This window comes from Ailuropoda melanoleuca, chromosome 1 (assembly GCF_002007445.2).
Source record: "Ailuropoda melanoleuca isolate Jingjing chromosome 1, ASM200744v2, whole genome shotgun sequence".
Classification (NCBI taxonomy): domain Eukaryota; kingdom Metazoa; phylum Chordata; class Mammalia; order Carnivora; family Ursidae; genus Ailuropoda; species Ailuropoda melanoleuca.
In genome coordinates, this window is record NC_048218.1 from 69,724,804 (window position 1) to 69,746,328 (window position 21,525).

The following is a 21,525-nucleotide window of genomic DNA, read 5'->3' on the forward strand; positions in this document are numbered from 1 at the left end:
ACATCGGAATCCGGGGATGTACTGTATGGTGATTAACATAATATAATTAAAAAAATCATTATAAAAAAAAAGATGGTAACCAATTTTATTAACCATCTAAAAAAAAGAGTCAGTGGCTTATGAGATGTCTTTCAACAGATGATTGGATAAAGTACGTACGGTTCATGTGTATAATGGAATGTTACTCAGCCATCAGGAGATTAATACCTACCTTTTACATTTACAGCGACATGGATGGAACTGGAGGGTGTTATGCTAAGTGAAATAAATCAATCAGAGAAACACAATTATCATATGGTTTCGCTCATATGTGGAATATAAGGAATAGCACCGAGGATCATAGGGGAAGGGAGGGAAAACTGAATGGGAAGTCATCAGAGGGTGAAAAACCATGAGAGACTCAACTATGGGAAACAAACTGAGGGTTGCTGAAAGGGAGGAGGGTGGGGGGATGGGGTAACTGGGGAATGGGTATTAAAGAGGACATGTGATGTGATGAGCACTGGGTGTTATATTCAACTAATGAATCATTGAGCATTATATAAAAAACTAATGATGTACTATACCTTGGCTAATTGAATTTAAATAAAAAAATGAAATAAAAATAAAAAAATAAAATGCAAAAAAAAAAGAAGAAGAAGAAGAGCTGGTGGCTTAACTGACTGAGCCACCCAGGCACCTCTGAACTACTTTTTTTAGGATGAACTCCTCAACATAGAATTGTTGGATTAAAGGATAAGTATATTATAGGGGCGCCTGGGTGGCACAGCGGTTAAGCGTCTGCCTTCGGCTCAGGGCGTGATCCCGGCGTTATGGGANAGGATCGAGCCCCAAATCAGGCTCCTCTGCTATGAGCCTGCTTCTTCCTCTCCCCCCCCCCCTGCTTGTGTTCCCTCTATCGCTGGCTGTCTCTATCTCTGTCAAATAAATAAATAAAATCTTTAAAAAAAAAAAATAAAGGATAAGTATATTATAAAGCCAAAAGCTTTATTTATATGCATGCAACTCCCAAGTTTATCTCCTGTCCAGACTCCTCTGAGTTTTAGACCTGATAATAAGCAACTTAGTTTTCACCTTAACATTTCAAACTCAAGATGTCCAAAACTTAACTCATCATTTCTGTTCTCTCCCAGCCTCCAGAGAGATCTTCCTTTACCTTTCTTTTTTTTTTTTTTTTTTAAGATTTTTAAAATTTATTTATGTGACAGAGAGACAGCCAGCAAGAGAGGGAACACAGCAGGGGAGTGGGAGAGGAAGAAGCAGGCTCCCAGCAGAGGAACCCGATGTGGGACTCGATCCCGACACGCCGGGATCACGCCCTGAGCCAAAGGCAGACGCTTAAGGACTGCGCTACCCAGGCGCCCCTTCCTTTACCTTTTTTAATCTCAGTGAATGGCAGGCAGCTTCACTCATTTTTATTTATTTTTTATTTTTTTAAAGATTTTTATTTATTTATTTGACAGAGACAGACAGCCAGCGAGAGAGGGAACACAAGCAGGGGGAGTGGGAGAGGAAGAAGCAGGCTCCTAGCAGAGGAGCCTAATGTGGGGCTCGATCCCAGAACACTGGGATCATGCCCTGAGCCGAAGGCAGACGCTTAACAACTGCACCACCCAGGCGCCCCTTCACTCATTTTTAAAAACCAGAAACTTTGACTTTTATCTCTGTCATTTTCATTTCTGGTCTATCCCAAGTCCTAATGATTCTATCTCCTAAATATATTTAAGTCTGTCTGCTTATCTCCAACTCCATTGCTACCATACTAGTCCAAAAATAACATCTTTTCTTAGCTAAACTACTATAAAGTCCTCCTAACTGATTTTCTTTATCAGTTTTTTCAGAGTCAATGACATTTATTTGTTTATATGTTTTAAAAGAGTCATTTATTTGAGAGAGAGAGAGACTGCACGCGAGCATGGGGAGGGGCAGAGGGAAAGGAAGAGAGAATCTCAAGAAGACTCCCAGGGAGTCCACCTTGGGGCTCCATCTCAGGACCCTGAGATCATGATCTGAGCCAAAATCAAGAGTCAGAAGCGTAAGCGACTGAGCTACCCAAATGGCCCCAGAGTAAATGGCATTTATTACATGAACTTCCAGGAATATGAAACATCAGGCAAATTATATCACCATCCATATAGAAACTCTGAATTTCCTCTTCTCATACTGTTTTTAGTATTTAGCCTTACTTTATTAAAGTATGCAAAAGACACTAACTTTTACTATTTGAAACTAAATGCCACTAATATCCAAAGTGTCAGAGTGAACAGACAAAAAACCTGAACGCTGTAATATTCCCATTTTTTAAAATATTATTTTATTATATTATGTTAGTCACCATACAGTACATCCCTGGTTTTTGATGTAAAGTTCCATGATTCATTATTTGCGTTTAACACCCAGTGCACCATGCAATACGTGCCCTCCTTACTACCCATCACCAGCCTATCCCATTCCCCCACCCCCCTCCCCTCTGTAGCCCACAGTTTGTTTCTCAGAGTCCATAGTCTCTCATGCTTCATTCCCCCTTCTGATTACCCCCCCCTTTCTTTATCCCTTTCTTCTCTTACCGATCTTCCTAGTTCTTATGTTCTATAGATGAGAGAAACCATACAATATTTGTCTTTCTCTGCTTGACTTATTTCACTTAGCATTATCTCCTCCAGTGCCATTCATGTTGCAGCAAATGTTGAGAAGTCGTTCTTTTTGACATCTTAATAATCTTCCATTGTATATATGGACCACAACTTCTTAATCCAGTCATCTGTTGAAGGGCATCTCGGCTCCTTCCACAATTTAGCTGTTGTGACAGAGCTGCTATGAACATTGGGGTGCATATGGCCCTTCTCTTCACTACGTCTGTATCTTTGGGGTAAATACCCAGTAGTGCAATGGCTGGATCCTAGGGTAGCTCAATTTTTAACTTTTTAAGGGACCTCCACACTGTTTTCCAAAGTGGCTATGCCAACTTGCATTCCCATCAACAGAGTAAGAGGGATCCCCTTTCTCCACATCCTCTCCAACAATTGTTGTTTCTTGCGTTGTCAATTTTTTGCCATTCTAACTGGTGTAAGGTGGTATCTTAGTGTGGTTTTGATTTGAATTTCCCTGATGGGTAATGATTTTGAACATTTTTTCATGTGCCTGTTAGCCATTTGTATGTCTTCATTGGAAAAGTGTCTGTTCATATCTTCTGCCCATTTTATGATTTGTTTGCTTCTCCTGTATTGAGTTTGAGAAGTTCTTTGTAGATCTTGGATACCAGTCTTTTATATGTAGTATCATTTGCAAATATATTCTCCCATTCTGTGGGCTGCCTCTTAGTTTTTTTGACTGTTTCGTTGGCTGTGCAGAAGCTTTTTATCTTGAGGTGTGAGAGAGTGGTCAAGTTTCATTCTTTTGCATGTAGCTGTCCAATTTTCCCAGCACCATTTGTTGAAGAGACTGTCTTTTTTTCCACTGGATGTTTTTTCCTGCTTTGTCAAAAATTAGTTGCCCAAAGAGCCAAGTAATATTCCCATTTTTAAAAAAGATTTTACTTATTTATTTATCAGAGACACAGAGAGAAAGCGTGTGTGCACACAAGCAGGGGGAGCGGCAGGCAGAGGGGGAAGCAGGCTCCTCGGAGAGCAAGAAGCCCAGTGTGGACTCCATCCCAGGACCCTGGGATCATGACCTGAGCCAAAGGCAGAGGATTAACCGACTGAGCCACCCAGGTGTCCTCCATTCTTTTTTTTTTTTTTAAGATTTCATTTTGTTAGTTTGAGAGACAGGGAGAGAAAGAGAGCACCAGCAATGCGGAGGGGAAGAAGGAGAGGGAGAGGCAGACTCTCAGCTGAGCAGGGAGCCCATTGTGGGACTTGATCCCAGGATCCCGGGATCATGACCTGAGCTGCAGGCAGCTAGTGTCTGCCCCATAATATCACCATTCTTGAAAAAAAATTAGGTGTTTCCAAAATAACTGATAAAACAATATGCAATTCTTTTTGGGTTTTGAAATACTATTAGACAAGTGATCACAGGGAAATCTTAGCTATTCTGATAATACCATAGACTTAGGGAGGAGTCTAGAATTCAGGATGCAAAATTAATGTTTCTTTCTCTGTTTTTGGAAACAAACAAGCAGTAATTTCACCTAATATATCTAAGGTGAATGGAAAATATATGCATATATGGAATTTTTATCCTAACTGAGAAATTGCAGACAGCAGATGCTCACTTTTCTTTACCCCTATTCCTAACCAATTTCTCTATCACACTCCTTTCTTTCCTTCTTCCCTCTCTTCTTTCCTTTCCCTTTATTTCCTTCCTTCCTTTTTTTTTGAGATAAAATTCACACACCATAAAATAAACACTGTTCCACGACTGAGTGGGTTTTAGTGTAGTTACAAAGCTTTGCACCTATCATCACTAATATCAGAATATTCTCATCACCCCCCCAAAAAAATTCTGTATATATTAGCCATCACTTTCCATTATGCCCTCTCATCTCCTGGAAAACAGTCTATTTCTGTTTCTCTGGATTTGTCTACACTGAACATTTCATATAAATGGAATCATAAAATATGAGGCCATTTGAATATTGTTTCTTTCACTTAGCATAATGTTTTTGAAGTTCATCCACATGGTAGCGTATATCAATACCTCATTCCTTTTCAAGGCTGAATAATATTTCACTGTATGGATATACAATTTTTTTATCCATTTATCAGTTGATGTACATTTGGGTTACTTCCTTTTCAACTGTTATGAATAGTTCTATGAACAATAATATACAAATTTTTTTGTGTGGACATGTATTTTCAATTTGGGGGGTATATATACCTAGGAGTAGAATTGGTGAGTCATATGGTATCTCTCTGATTAAATTTTGAGGAACAGCCAAACTGTTTCCCAAAGTGGCTGTACCATTTTACTTTCCCATCAGCAATGTAAGAGGGTTCCAGTTTATCCACATCTTTGTCTATACTTATTATTGTCCATTTTTTAATTATAGCCAACCTAGTGGGTGTTGTGTGGTATCTCATTGTGGTTTTAATATGCATTTTCCTAATGACTAATAATTTTGAATATCTTTTCACGTGCTTATTGGTCATTTGTTTATCTTTTTTGGAGAAATATCTATTCAAGTCCTTTTCTCTTTTTTAAAAAACTGAAATTCGGTTGGTTTTTATTACTATAATAAGTGGTAATTTTATATTACTAGTATTTGGGGGTTTTAGTTTATTGAGTATTAATAGTCAAGATTATTGGTGAAATTTTATCTTTTTTCTTTTTTGCATTTATTGAAATGACCATATTTTTTTCCTTTAATCTATTGACATATCTAATTATTCCATAGATTTTTTTGATCTTTAACTCATTGAATTTCAGCAATAAATAATGCCTTGTATGTTCAATTGAATTTACCTATATAAAGTGCTTTGCCATACAAATTAATATTGGGAATGGCATCTATTCAAAGGGCAGTAGCAGATGCCTAATAGAAGCCACTAACACAAATGCAGTAGTTCTTTTCAGAGAAAGCTCAGGTTCAGAGGAAGTTCACAGCAGCCATTCATTATTTCTGCCTTAGAAATGCATTCTGGGGGCGCCTGGGTAGCGCAGTCTTTAAGCGTCTGCCTTCGGCTCAGGGCGCGATCCAGGCGTTGCGGGATCGGGATCGAGTCCCACATCGGGCTTCTCCGCTGGGAGCCTGCTTCTTCCTCTCCCACTCCCCTGCTGTGTTCCCTCTCTCGCTGACTGTCTCTGTCAAATAAATAAATAAAATCTTAAAAAAAAAAAAAAGAAATGCATTCTAATTGGAGAGATAAACCATTTGAACACAGCATTATTATGGTCAGGAATATGCAACCCTGCCCCCAATCTTCCCTCATTTTACACTGAGTTGTTTTCTTGTTTTTTCGTTGTTCAGTTGTTAAGAGTTCTTTGTATATTCTGGATACGAAACCCTTTGCAGATATGTGACTTGCAAATATGTTCTTAAGTTCTTAAATATTTCTTAAATCAGGGTTTTATAGGGACGCCTCGGTGGCTCAGTTGGTTAAGCGTCTGCCTTCGGTTCAGGTCATGATCTCAGGGTCCTGGGATAGAGTTCTGCATCAGGCTCGTTGCTCCATGGGGAGACTGCTTCTCCCTCTGCCTGCAGCTCCCCCTGCTTGTGCTCTCTCTCTCTCTCTCTCATAAATAAATAAATAAATAAGATCTTTTAAAAATTTTTTAAAAATCAATGTTTTATAGTTTTCGGTGTACAATTCTTGCACTTTCTCGGTTATATTTATTCCTAAGTATTGTATTCTTCTTGATGTTATTGTAAATGGAATTGTTTTAAATTTGATTTTTGATTGTTCATAGCTGGCATATTAAAATACAAATGATTTTTGCTTACTGGTCTTGTAGTCTGGAACCACGCTGAACTTGTTTATTAATTCTAATAGTTCATTTGTGGATTCCTTAGGATTTCCGATACACAAGATCGTGTCATCTGGAAATAGAGATCATTTAACTTCTTTTCCAATTTGGATGACTTTTATTTCTTTTTCTTTCCTAGGTTCCCCGATAAGAACATGTAGTACATTGTTGAGTAGATATGGCAAAGAGAGGATGCTTGTCTTGTTTTTGACTTTAGTGTATTTATCTAATCTTGTTTTTGATTCATGTTCCATCCAGAGAAATAATTTGAAAAGTTAAATTATTCAAGTCACTACCCTTCTTAAACACTTCAATGGATTCCAGTCGTACTTAGAATAAAATCCAAATTATTTTTCTTGGCCCTCTATGCTCTTTTTCTCCAACCTTATTTCATATTACTTTTTAAAAACTCTGTGCACAATAGCCACATGAATCATTTGTAGGACCTAAAATGCACCATGTTCTGTCCTTCCACAAGCCCTATACACATGCTTCCCCCCACTTTTTTTTGACAAGCCAATTTCTTCAATTCCCTTGCCTCTTTATCCTGATTTAAAACCACCTGGAAAAATTCAATCCATGGAAGAATCAATCCACTTTTCATTTTTTTGCTCTTAATATTATTTGTGAGTGCTGCTGAGAAAAAAAAATCACATAATCTCAAGATTTGTTCTCAAAGTCATGGTGTGACCAATGTTTCTTCCGTGTTTCACTGCTGTTGTCTCTCAGTGAATTTTTACAGTGACCATGTCAGAATTTCTCTAGTGTTCTTGAACTTCTGAACTTTCTCTATCATCTCATTCTACTTTCTGTTTAGTGGTAAGCCCTTCATCTTTGTTTTGGATCTTTTTCCCTACTGCCTCTCTTCTGTGACTTTACTCCATCAATTATTCTCAATTTCTTCTGTAGTTTCAATCTCTCTTCCACTGCCTGTCCCCATCAATTTTAAATATGCTCAGATTGTTCTCAGGAAAAAAGAAAAAATAAATCAAACAAAGCCTTTCCTTACCCCTACGCCCATCTCCAGCTATTGTCCTCTCTCCTGCCCTTCCTAGCCAAACTACCAGAAAGAATCATATACGTTTTCTGTTTCCAATTTCTCACCTTCCCCTTTTCCAGCCTGTTTGTATCACTACTGTTCTTATGAAATTGCTCTCACTAAGGTCATAAATAACTTCATCGCTGCAGAATCAAATGGATAACTCAGTCTTTACACCTAAGTGATCTCTTGCTAGCATTTAGTCACCTCTTCCTTTATACATTTTCTTTTTCTATGTACAACTCTATATCTTTTTAAACAATCTAAACATTTTAGAAATATATAGTACAGAAATGGAGAAGTCCTGTAATCAGGATTGTTAACAAATCAGTGTTCATTCTTCCAGTCTTTTTTCCCCTATGCCAAAATTAATATACTGTATATAATAATAATCTTTGGTGAAAAAGGGCTTATATTATTCATAATTGTTTCAAAACCTCATTTGTAACTTATTATATCTTGGCCCATTTCCCATGTTGGACCATATTATAGTTCTCCTAATTCTTTTTAAAATTGATTAATCATTTTTTCAAGGCAAAGATTTTTTGTAATTTATGGAACTCTCCTATATTGATGGATATTTGTTTACAAATACTTGCAATTACAGACAATGCTACAGTAAGCATCCTTGTAACTTGTGTACATATTTCTGTGGGACAGAATTGTAGAGCTAAAATTAAACCATTAAATGATATAAGAAGGCAATTTTTATTTTAGTAGAAATATATGGTTATTTTAAAAGTTTGGGTAGTACATCAAGTTTAAAGAAAATAAAAATTACCACCAATCTCCCATTCATAGATGACCAATTTTATTTATCACTTAGTATGTGTCTAAAGTGGTATAATGCTGTTGTTTTGTAATACATTGACTCATTTAACCTCTATGAAAGTCCTGAAGGGTCAACATTATTATATAAAATTTCATTGCTTAAGAAACTAAGTTTATGAGAGGATGAGGAACTTACTGACAATCACATGACTAGTAAGTTTAAGAGTTTGCATTCTGGTCAAGGCACCGTGCCAGTGTCCCTACATGTGCAATACATGGAACTATTATCTCCATTCTCTAGATTGGAAAACCGAGGCTTTGAGAGAATTAGGTGTCTCGCCCTGGGTCAACAATGAGTAATTGACAGAGCTGGAGTTTCCAACCTGGGTCTGACTTCAAAGCTTATGTGTTTTCCTCTAGATTACATTTTCCATGTCTTCTTACTATTAATATTTTAATGGATTGCTATGATTATGAAAGTAATTTACTCTCATTTATGAAATTGTAAAAACCATGTCAAGTTTAGATAAGAAAATGTACATAACAAATCATCTCACCTCCCACTAACAACTACTATTTTGGTATATTTCCTTCCATTATTTTCTATATCCACAGGCCTTTCCTTTCCTGCCTTCTGGCCTTTGCACATTTGTTCCTTCTGTTTTCCTTCTTCTACCTCTTCTACCAGATCTTCATTTGGCTGATTTCTTGTCATTCAAGGCTAAGTTTAAATGTCATCTTCTCAGCTAGTGCTTTTCTGACCATCTAACCTAAAGGAGTCCAAAGTTACTTTCTAGCCTTTACCCTGTTTTATGTTCTTTATAGTACTTGCTGCTTTTTACTTATTTATTTTAAAAATTTTGTTTTATTTTATGTATTTAACCCAGTAGCTAGACAGTAACATACAGATGGGTGAGGACCATGTATATCTTGTTCTCTTCTGTATATCTTTTGTGCCTGAAACAGTGCCTGCCTCATGGTATGCAATCAGTAAATATTTTGAGTGCTTGAATTGATGAATACTCATAGAGCAAGAGCAAAAGTAAGAGAAGTATATAGATATTCTCTGATAGGTACAGATGTCCAGACACCACACAACTCTCTGTTTGCTTATTGAATCATGTTTTGGGGGGCTTTGCTCATCCCTCTGAAAAGTTTGAACATCCAAACCATAATTTTCTCTCTTTACTACATTCAAGTGCTGCACTCTCTAAAATATTTTAAATAGGTATGTGTTTATTATATATTTTCTACAGTTAGAATATAAGCTGTAAGATGTTCTTCTATTTTAACTGCTGTCTCTCTAGCACATAGAATGATGCTTGGCTCACAGTAGGTGCTCAATAAATATCTGTTGAATGAATGAATAGGTGTCTCTTGATATCAGTGGTGTATTAGCAATCCTGTCTCTCAGACTAGAAACCCAGATCTGTGGGCCAAATAGATTGGATGGTCAACATGGTCATACATGTAAATGGCCTTCAGAAAGAGAAAAGATGGCATGGGGAAAAAAAGCTAATGTGCATAATGTACTTAAATTTTATCTCATAACAACTTTTTGAGGTAGGTATTATTTCCATTATGTAGCTGAGAACATTGTCTTTAAAAGTTAAGTTCCTTGACTTAGGTCACCCAGCTAGGAAGTGGCGGAGTAAGGAATTAATATCAAATACAGTCTGAAGCTCAATGGGCTGATATTCACCCACATATTGTCAGAAGTTTAGTGCAGTCCTCATTCTGGTCACTACCAGTTTTGGATCCAGTCTCAATTACATAAGGATTGTTAAAGCACTAAAAAATCTATAGTCTGGTAAGACCATTTTTGAATTTATATCAATCTATTATTAAATATCTTACAATAAGGTATGTTTTATAATCAGAAAATAAATAAATAATGTTTTCTATATTGCCTAAACCACCATTGAAAGTCATATGAGAAACAGTAATGAAATATTTACATCATACATTACAATCAGGGGGATAATATGTTTAATATGTAAATATCTCATACATTTTACACCAGAGAGATTATCAAAGGAAATTAACAAGAGATTTAGAGAAAATCAATTTAAAGAGATACTCTATAGTATTAATCATTTAAAAATTACAAGTAAAAATAAAAGTACTTTTTCTACCTCTCAGGATAACAACGATGAAAAATGTAAATAACAGCCAGAACCATTCAGGATGTGGCAAAACAAGTATTTTCATACTGTATGGAAGGCACATAAATTGCTGGATTTTTTGAGAAGATCATATGGCACTATCTGCTATAATAAACTGTATTCGTATCATTTGGTTCAGAAAACCCACTCTTAGGAATTTATCCTACAAAAATCCTCTTTTAAATATACAAACATACAAGCTTAAAAATTAATTGTGGCAATACTTACAACACTGAAAAATTACACGAGTGAAACACTGAAAAATATTGGAAACCAGAAAATGACCAAATCTCTACCAATGGAAGAAAAGATAGTTATATTTGAGTATAGTACTTTAAAATAATAAAATTCTCCACAGATCTAAAGAGAAGTAAAGAAGCTTTTTTTGTACTGAAAATAATATGTCCAAGATACATTAAGTGAGAAAATATCTTGCAACAAAGTTGTAATTGTTTTGTAAAAAATATATGTAAGTGTATATATGCACCCTAAAATTAATGAAAATATACATAAAATACTAATAATATTTTTAAATGGGAAGTAGAAGAGAGTGACTTTCCCTTTTTTGCTTTTATGTGTTTCTGACTTCTCTATAATGAAAATGTACTATTTGTGTAACAAAAAGTTAAAGAATGAGAATGTAATCTCATCAGAAATTATTAGGGTCTGATAGTGGAAGTCTAAGTTATATAATACTCAATGCATTCAATATGCTGTAAATTCTTTTCTGGCTTCATGAAGTATAGATGAGAGTATAATTTCAGAGAAAGTATATGTGACATTTTAAAGGAGTGAGGCCACACTTTGGTGGCAGTGGAAAGTGTATCTAAAGCCATTTTCAAGAATTGACATTACTTCAGAAAATAAAAGAAAAAATAGATAAGAAAGTGTAAGTCCATAAAAGACCTTGAATAACCAAAGCAATCTTAGAACAAAGCTGGATGCATCATTCTCCCTGATTTCAAACTTCATTTCAAAGCTATAGTAATTAAAACAGCATTGTATGAGCATAAAAACAGATACATTTGTCAGTGGAACAGAATAGAGGGCCCAGAAATAGACCCACATATATATGGTCAATTAATTTATGACAAGGAGCTAAGGATACACAGTAGGGAAAGAACCTTTTCTTCAATAAGTGGTGTTGGGAAAGCTTCACAGCCATATACAAAAGAGTGAAACTGAACCACTTTCTTACACAATACACGAAAATGAACTCAAAATGGTTTAAAGACTTGAACGTAACATCTGAAAACATAAAATTCTTAGAAGAAAACATAGGCAATAAGCTCCTTGACATAGGTCTTGGCAATGATTTTTTAAAAATTTGACACCAAAAGCAAAAGTAACAAAAGCAAAAATAAACAAGTGGGACTACATAAAGCTAAAATCCTTCTGCACAGAAAAGGAAACCATCAACAAAATAAAAAGACAACCTACTAAATTGGAAAAAATATTTGCAAATCATATATCTGATAAAGAGCTAATATCCAGCACACATAAAAAAACTCATACAACTCAATAGTAAAAAACCAGACAATCCGATCAGAAAATGGACAATTAGAATAGACACTTTTCTAAGGAAGACATATAGATGAACAACAGCATATTAAAAGATGCTCTACATTATTCATCATCAGGGAAATGCAAATCAAAACCACAATGAGATATCACCTTACATCTGTTAGAATGGCTATTATCAAGACTAGAAAAACTAGAAATAACAAATGTTGGCAAGGATGTGGCAAAAAGGGAACTAATTGCACACAACCAAAATGTGTACTGTTGGTGAGCATGTAAATTGGTGTAGTCACCATGAAAAACAGTATGGAGGTTCCTCAAAAAATTAAAAATGGAACTACCATGTGATCCAGCAATTCCACTTCTGGGTATTTATCTGAAGAAAACTAAAATATTAACTTGAAAAGAGAAACGAACCTCCATGGTCACTCCATGGTTCATTCATCAATGAATGAACAGGTAATTGTGTAAAATATATACTACAGAATATTATTTAGCAACAAACAAGAATGAAATCTTGCCATTCATGATAACATGGATTGAACTTAGGATAAGTCAGACAGAGAAAGAAAAATACCATATGATCTCTTTTATATGTGGAATGTATAAATATAAATATATATATTTATATTGTATATATGTATGCATGAATATATATATATATATACTTCTATCTATCATCTATTTTTTTTTAAAAAGCTCATAGATACAGAAAAGAGAAAAGTGGTTGCCAGAGGCACGGGACGGGGGTGGGAGAAATGGGTGAACTGTTTGTGTTTTGTTTTGTTTTTTATTTTAAATAAATTGAATACATTTTTTTAAATAGAGAAAAGGTAGTCTTTTCAACAATGGTGCTGGAACAATTAGAAGTCCATATAAAAATATGAACCTAATCACAGATACTATATCTTACACAAAATTAATTTAAAGTGTGTTATATACCTAAATGTAAAATTAAAAACTGTTAAAATTCTACAAGAAAACATAGAAGAAAATCCATGTAACCTTGGGTTTGGTGATGACCTTTAAGATATAACACCAAAAAACATGAAAGAAAAAGATGATAAATTAAACTTTGTTAAAATTAAAATTAAAGTCTTTCATTCTGTGGAGGACACAGACTAACTTATAGAAGCTCTTGGTTTCTAACACTATTGTCCAAATAAAAGAAGCCAAGCCTCTTTGAAGAAAAGCCTAATTCTAGGACTGGGGTGTGTATATACAAAATAAGCTTAGACCATATTATATTGCCACAAAGTAGGAGGAACGAAAAACAAATGAAACAAAATGCCGTACACAACTGTAGGAGTATGTCAAAAGGCACAGAAGCTAACTGAAAGAGCTTCCTATAGCTAAAGCTGGAACAATTTGAGGGGCCAAATAAGTAATATAATATTGGATTATAACAAAGTATAAGATAAATATCCATAAGCCCATATTAAAATAAATGATTAAATAAGTAAATGAATAAACAAACAAATAGAGAAGAATAGCCAAGTTTCCTCTGCAGAAGAATTTCAAATAATTTATATAGAAACTCCTTCCTCAAGTTGTGGAGAATGGGCATAATTCTCTACCCTAAGAGGGACTTGTGTACAGTGACTTCCTTCCAAATAGTACATTATAGAACAGAGGAAAAAGAGTAAGTTTATAGTGAATAAATCTGACAAACATTGCCTCTGCCAAGTGATCACAGTTTATGTCCACAGTGATATTGTGTTGGTAGCATGAACTCTTGCTATGATGTGATAAGAATAACATCTTACCTTCATGGCCCTTTTCCCCAAAACCCATAACTCCAGCTTAATCATAAAAAAATAAATCCCAATTCAGAGATGTTCTACAAAACGTCTCTTCAGTACTCCTTAAAACCTTTAAAGTCATCAAAAACAGGGCAAGTCTGAGAAACCGTCACAATCTAAAGAAACCTAGAAGGAAGCATATCAATTGAAAGTAGTGTGGAATCCTGGATGGAATCCTGGAACAGAGAAGGATTAAGTAAAATTTGGTAAATCTGAATAAAGTATGAACTTTAGGTAATACTAATATGTGAAAAAGGGGAAAGTATAAATCCCCTAGAGTATGTAAATCAGTTGCAGGAGAAATGTCAGCAGTCTCATGAAGGTGTGAACGATGGGGAAATATCATGTAAGACTTTCCAGTGAGAAGCTGACTGAATAAAGAGGGTTTGGAAAACAGCCCCAGATCCCACGGAGACTTACTGACCACAGACGTTGAAAGTGGAAAATGTTAAGAGAAAAGCTGGTCTGTTCTCTAGAAGAAAGGGTCAAGGATAGGGTGAGGGTTAGGGATGGCTGTTGCATACATAGTTTGGTAATCAAAAACATTCTTTTGACATTCAACATTGACATTTTGAAGAAGCCTTGACATAACAGCTGCATTAAATCAGCCTTGTCAAAATGTCCTGCTATCCTCTGAGAGAAAGGGCCTCTGTAAGGGAAACTAGTATTAAGGATGACAATGAGCATGCCTTGAAAGACGGGATTGAACAGAGACCTGTAATAAGAAAACCTACCAGGTAATTAGAGTAATATTTGCACAAATTCTGCTTCTGGTGACTAGGAAAGTACAACCATTTCCTCAACCAGTTTGATGGAACTGGTCATATGCTTGTCATCAATTATTTATTTTTTAAAAGAAGATGAAAAATAAGGACAATAATAGAAATACATGGGAGCTACAGTGGAGTGCTTTCCCAAACCCCAAAATAATTTGGAAATAAGCATACAATCTGAGAGTTTAAGAATAATAATCTACTGGGGCGCCTGGGTGGTTCAGTCGGTTAAGCATTTCATTTTTTTTTAAGATTTTATTTATTTATTTGACAGAGAGAGAGACAGCCAGCGAGAGAGGAACACAAGCAGGTGGAGTGGGAGAGGAAGAAGCAGGCTCATAGCGGAAGAGCCTGATGTGGGGCTCGATCCCATAATGCCGGGATCACGCCCTGAGCCGAAGGCAGATGCTTAACCGCTGTGCCACCCAGGTGCCCCAAGCATTTGATTTCTTAATTTTGTCTCAGGTTGTGATCTCAGGGTCATGAGATTGAGCCCTACATTGGTCTCCATGGTGAGCGTGGAGACTGCTGAGGATTCTCTCTCTCTCTCTCTCTCTCCCTCTGTCCCTCCCTGCCCCACTCACGTGCACGCTCTCTCTCTAAAGAAGAAGAAGAAGAAGAAGGAGGAGGAGGAGGAGGAGGAGGAGGAGGAGAAAAATCTACTGGCAGTGTTGATTGTTATCCAACTCTGGGACTAAAGATGGAGATAATCACTACATGTATCATGAAGGATCTGTGTTTCAGTTCTACAACCAAAGGGAACCAGCAGTAATCCTATGGAGGAAGGGCTGAAATGCACTTGCATTTACTGAAAAAAATCCAAATACAAACTGTTTCCAAGAGACACAATAGGAGCAGTAATAAACGGCAGACTTCAGAAGTCATACAGAAAATGGAGAAAGATATTTTTGGTAGAAAACTAAGGAATGGATGGCATAAGTTTGATTCAGGAAGTGGCAGAACTTCAGAAATATTCAAGAAGAGGAAAGGAGAGATAAAATGACCCAAACGTATCTAAGATATGTTGGATTTCTGCCCTTTAAGGAGAGGGTGTCTGCAAGGGAAGATGACCATAGTGAGGCACCAGACTATACAACATCCTTGTGGATAAATGCAGGACTCTAGTGAGAAAGCCTACTAGATAATCAGAGGAAGCCTGGTACACAGATAGTAGGCAGAACTTTGTTGCAAAGGACTATATATTCAGGTTGATTAACTCCAATACTCATGGGGTCACTGATAACAAACAGATGACCAAACAACTGATGGGATAGAGATATATCAGCAGATACCTTCTTGGCAGGAGATTCAGAGACCAGAAGGTTCTCCCTAACAATGTTCTCATACTATATAAGACTTCATATTACAGAACTTAGGCACGGCTCCAGGAAATTAGAGCAAAGTGATCTAAGAGAACTGTGTATCCATCCGGCCCAACATGGGCAATATGATCAGACTGACAATCAATGAATACTCAAGATGAAAATAAGGTTTGCTTAAGATTAAAATAAAGGAGGGGTAACATCTCTTTGGGAGACTGTGAAAGCAAACCCTCTCCCTCTAACTTCGAATTAAAATCAATTTCTGAAAGGCAAACAATTAAAAACTACACGATATAATGTAAATAGTGCCCAGTCGGTTTAAATGTTAAAGGTAGGATCCCCAACTTGAGAGCAAAAATTATAGTAGTGTGATTAGATACATCTTGGAATAATGAAGGAACAAAAAATTATATCATTGTTATTATTATCTCTTACTTTCATTTTATTCTTCTTTTGACATTCAAAATTTGAGGTTCTTTCTGGCATTAACATATTAGCCACATTTATAGTTTAAAAGGAGGCAAGAATACTATCAACTAGAAAGTGAATCTAAAGGTTATTTATGTTTGCATTTTACAGTAGCAACAGAAAGAGGTGGCTGATCTGAAATATTAATTCTAAGTGTTGTTACTACACTGAAGAGTTCTTTATAGGAGTGGTGCCAAGCATTAGCAAATGCAAATTTCTGTTTAGGCATTGAATTGAGGAATAAAAGCCACATTTCTCAACTGATATTTAGGATTTGAGTATGGATTGCTTAAGCATGCAGGTACATGTACTTATGCACTATACCATCTGCTATCAGGGTTTGTAAGTATGGCCTGTGGACAAAATTCAGCTCACCCTCTGTTTTTATAAATAAAGTTTTATGGGAACACACCCACAGTACTTTAGCACTACAACAGCATAGTTGAGCAGTTGAGACAAACTGCATAGCCCCAAAAGACCAAATATTCACTATCTGTTCTTTTACTAAAAAAAAATGTTTGCCATTCCCCAGGCTAGGTGGTCAAAGTAGATATAGACCAACCAATATAATTCTTTCAGCAGGTCCATTTCTTGGTCAGCCTGCCAAATTCTATATTAGGTCTTCTGTTCTTTTTGCCCATCCTTTATTTTTCTGAAATTGTTTATACAAGCCTGGGGACTAGTATCTTCATTCTCAATGAATTAGTCTTCGTAGGGACAATAGGCTTAAGAGATTCATATAACCCTTATTTCTTTCTAAAGAATATTTTATTTATTTATTTATTTGTGTATTTATTTATTTTTGGCATATGAAAATTTATTATTGTCATGTTTTCACCATCAAAACTTATGATCTTGGTCTTTCTTTCTTGCCTTTTCATAAGGTCAAAAGAGAGACATTGGCTACTTTGATAACCTTAAATGAATTCCAGGAATGTCACCAACAGCATGATCTTTGCAACCAAATCCAGCAACCAGAACCTCATCCTTTTCCTCAATAAAATTCAAACTACCATCACTGGGTACAAAGGCTGTGATTTTTTTTTTTTTTGCCATTCTTGGTCAGGTGGACCCTGACACACTTCCCGATGGTAGAATTTGGCTTTTTGGCTTCAACCCCTACTTTTCCCAGCATAATTCCCTTTGTGTGGGCAATGCCTTCAAAAGTGTTGGCCTTCAAGGTTGTGCTCAAATGGGCTTTCTTGTCTTGTTTATCATGCTACTTCTGATCTTGTCAGTAACTACGGAGCTTCCTGGCAGTACGAAGACCAGGACACTTGCCCATCCTGCCGGTGCCACAGACCTGAGCAAAAAAGCTCCAAAGAATATTTTAAAAGTAAGCAAACAAAAATACATAGTATCAAACCTGGATGAGAAGCAATTGGATGTGGCCATTCTGTCATTGTGGCAAGAAGCCTTTAATTCACAGATATGGATGACTGAGGCTTGAGGGCTCTAACAGAACACAAATATCTAGGGGAGAGAGAGAGAGAGAAGCAAAACTGCCTCTTGATGAGGGTGAGAAGGGGCAGGATCTCTGTGGCAGAAGCTTGAAGTGAATGATGGGGATGTCCCTTAATACTTTGTGGGGGTCTGGGAGAGATGGTGCTTCAGATTATACTAGTACATTTAAAAAAAAAACATAAGCTTGTGAAGGCTCTTAAGATTGAAAATTTATGCAAGGCTTTGCTGGACCATGAGCTTTCTGGCTCACTCTATGAAAGGGCCTCTCATACACAGGGGCCTCCCAGAAGGGGAGACACCAGCTGTGAGTTATATTTTAAAGTTCTAGGAAACAGGCTACACAGAGGGTCTATGTTTATATTATGAGTCACAGCAGGGACAGGTGGTGGGTCTGGAGCTTAATGTCTGCAAATGATGTCTCTGACTGCCAGGATTGTTCAGAGGAGTTGTTTGTAGGAGTGAGTTTGGAAGAGAGATGAAGAAATGAAAAGGATTCTTTCTCTCAGCGGCCATTTTAAATATTGGAGTCCTTCCTTGAATTCGTTAAGGAAAAATGATACCAATATACAAGGGCTGTTGTAGCAACTCAAATTCATCAACAAACTGTGAGCAGAACCTCCAGTAGAAAGAACTGAATGCTAGATAGTACCAACATTGGGAATAATATAAGAATGAATGAGTAAATGAATGAATGAATGATGAGGGATACTCTAGATAAAGAAAAACAAAAGATAAACATTCCATTTTTCTTAAATAGAGTGTCAGAATTCAAATATTAGCTACCTGAAAACTCCATTATCTTGGCCTTAAAGCTCTCCCTTTTATTCCTGAATTTATATCTCTAAAATGTTATGTGTCATCTGACAGATGTCTTAGCTTGTCACCATAATATCTATCAACATTTTTGTGGGTCCACTCCTCACTCAGCAAGATTGACATCAAGGACATATTATACAGAACTGCCAAGGAAGTCAGGCCAAACACAATTTGCTGTATCTATCTAAATTTTGCCTTAACTCTTTTGTCAAAGCTCTGAATTGCAGAACAAAAAAGAAACTTGGCAAGAATGGCAATGACAAAGAAAGAGGAAGATACAGCACTGTTCTATGTAGAAACACACACACACACACACACATATACACACATCCACACAAACAGAGAAATATTTTTTTGAGCTATAGTTCTCTTTTTTTAATGTTTTTTTATTATAATATGTTAGTTACCATACAGTACATCTCCGGTTTCTGATGTAAAGTTCGATGATTCATTAGTTGCATATAACACCCAGTGCACCATGCAATACGTGCCCTCCTTTACCCATCACCAGTCTATCCCATTCCCCCACCCCCCTCCCCTCTGAAGTCTTCAGTTTGTTTCTCATAGTCCATAGTCTCTCATGTTTCATTCCCCCTTCTGATTACCCCCCTTTCTTTATCCCTTTCTTCCCCTACCGATCTTCCTAGTTCTTATGCTCCATAGATGAGAGAAATCATATGATAATTGTCTTTCTCTGCTTGACTTATTTCACTTAGCATTATCTCCTCCAGTGCCGTCCATGTTGCAGCAAATGTTGAGAATTCATTCTTTCTGATAGCTGAGTAATATTCCATACAAACAGAGAAATAAACAGCAAAATTTGTTCTGGACAGCCACTACCATACTTTACCACTGGTGGGGCTTTCATCACCCAGCCCGTTATTAACCTAGGGGCATTTGAAGAGAAACAAGGAGGACATGTTCCACAATTCTGCGTTGTACTAAACTGTTGCCTGAGATAGATACCGCGCTTTTGACTGATAGGACCATCTTAGTCCAAAGAACTCCTTTCTGCAGTGTCCAGCCCCAGCAGCCCAGTTCCAGTTCTCAACGAGTCCAGATGTTCTCTTGAATTCCGTGTCTTTGCTCACATTGTTCCCTTTGCACGCTGTGTCATATGCCCACAAGTACTCACTCAGTGTTTTTTATTTCTTGGTGGTGTTGATAATAGACATGTCATGCTTGTCGTTGGGCTAAGAGACTAAGTCTGGACACTCCAGGAACTTGAATTAGCCCCATGCCAATGTCTTGGAGAGGAAAGAGCACAGATTGGGAAATAGAAAGGACAGATGTGAATTCTAGGCTCTGCCACTTACATACTATAAAATTCAATTAATGAAATGTAAGAATGCTAATCTGAAGAATTGAAATAATAAATGTTGCCTCACAGGCTTACTTTAAGTATTAAAGATGGCACATGGAAATCTTACAGCACACTAGCAGGTACAGTTCACATGAGTTTTCTTAGTTCTATAGAGAGCAGGATCCATGTCCATCTGAGTCTCATTTGTGTTTTATAAGTGTTTGTTGACATTTCATAGATAATTTCCATTTGAGTGTCTAGTATGTAGTGTTCTGTTATTCATGCAAATTAATTTCTGTTAAAATAATTCCTTGGCCCTAACAGATCTTCCCATCTGAAAACCCAGAGTGTTTGTCCAGCTTGGGTCTTATGGATTTCCATAGCACTCCAGGGTGGTTGGGTAGGCTTCCCGATTTCCTCTTGGTGATCAGTCTAGGCTAAAAGAGGAGAAGTGACTCACTGAAGGTCCTATCATTAAGATACTTCCAGTTCTGGAATCCAGGCAGCTCTTCTGACCTTCTCTCTAGCATCTTGCCTAGCAGATTTATCACTGTAGCTACGTGCTCCCATAGTTTTTCTGGGGCTAAAAGGGTAGCAGCAACCCCCATATTATGGACTTTCCGAATGTTTCCCTTTAGATATAGAAAGGGGGGAAAGTCAAAGGAAAAAGAATGAATACTGTTCCCCTCTTTGAACTCAATACACAAATCATTCTACTAGATTGAAAGATATAAAATCATTGTTTTTTGTAGGTCAAAAATGACTGAACATCAGCAATTTTATGTGGTTTGGTTAAATATAACAAATAATGTACTGTTTCCTACATAATGTAAATGTCTGTGGTTTTTCTGTTGCATTTATGACAACACCATCTCTGCTATAGAATGGAGGGGATGGGATGGGAAGTAAACTTCTGCTGAGTGCCTAGTATGGGCCAGAAACTCTGTTAGGCATTTTACCTACTTTTTCTCTATGCTCTAAAATGTGGTACAGTAGACACCAGGATCTCTTTAATATTCACATTGTCACAAATATGTGCCGTGAAGTTCAGAGAAGTTAATTACATATTCCAAGTTTACACAGTCAGTAAAAAGCAGAGGATGTGTTTTAACCTGGTTATGTCTGACTTAAAGGCCTAAGCTCTTTCCACACTGCCATATGGCCTTCCCTTTATGGTGAACTTTTAGAATGCAGGGCCACAGTTGGTCTAAACTCGTTTGGTACAGTCCAAGTAAGATCATAGACATTCAGTTGGTTAGAAATATTTATCTTCTTGAAATAGGCATGTGTAGTAGGGAATTTGCTATATGAATTTGGACTTTAGGAGAAATAAGTTATGGGATGAAGTTATGAAATCATATTTCCCACGACTGACACATAATAATATCCAATAGATATTTCTTGAGTTAATGAATTATTGGATGAATTATAGATTTTGAGAGTCACCAGCAAGTAAAAGCAAATGTGTGCCCATCTAATTTTTTCTATGCATATCCATTTTTCAAAGTATTTGAGATTGTACTATACAAACTGTTTCATCATCTCTTTAGAAATAACTTTTATTATTTTTAGTGGGTACAAATTTCCAGGATATAAAACTCAACTGGCAAAGAAATCTGTTTTTATGTAATTAATCTATGCATTTTGAACCCCACTTTACCTATTGCAAAAAA

General features: G+C 36.5%; 1 protein-coding gene and 1 pseudogene across 7 annotated transcripts in view; both read right to left on the reverse strand.

Annotated features, from left to right (window-relative positions):
- DLG1 (discs large MAGUK scaffold protein 1) overlaps positions 1-21,525 on the reverse strand; it is a 1,062,265-nt gene that overhangs the window by 932,620 nt on the left and 108,120 nt on the right. The gene's annotated exons all lie outside the window — the stretch shown is intronic.
- Positions 17,117-17,554, reverse strand: LOC109491276 (annotated as a pseudogene).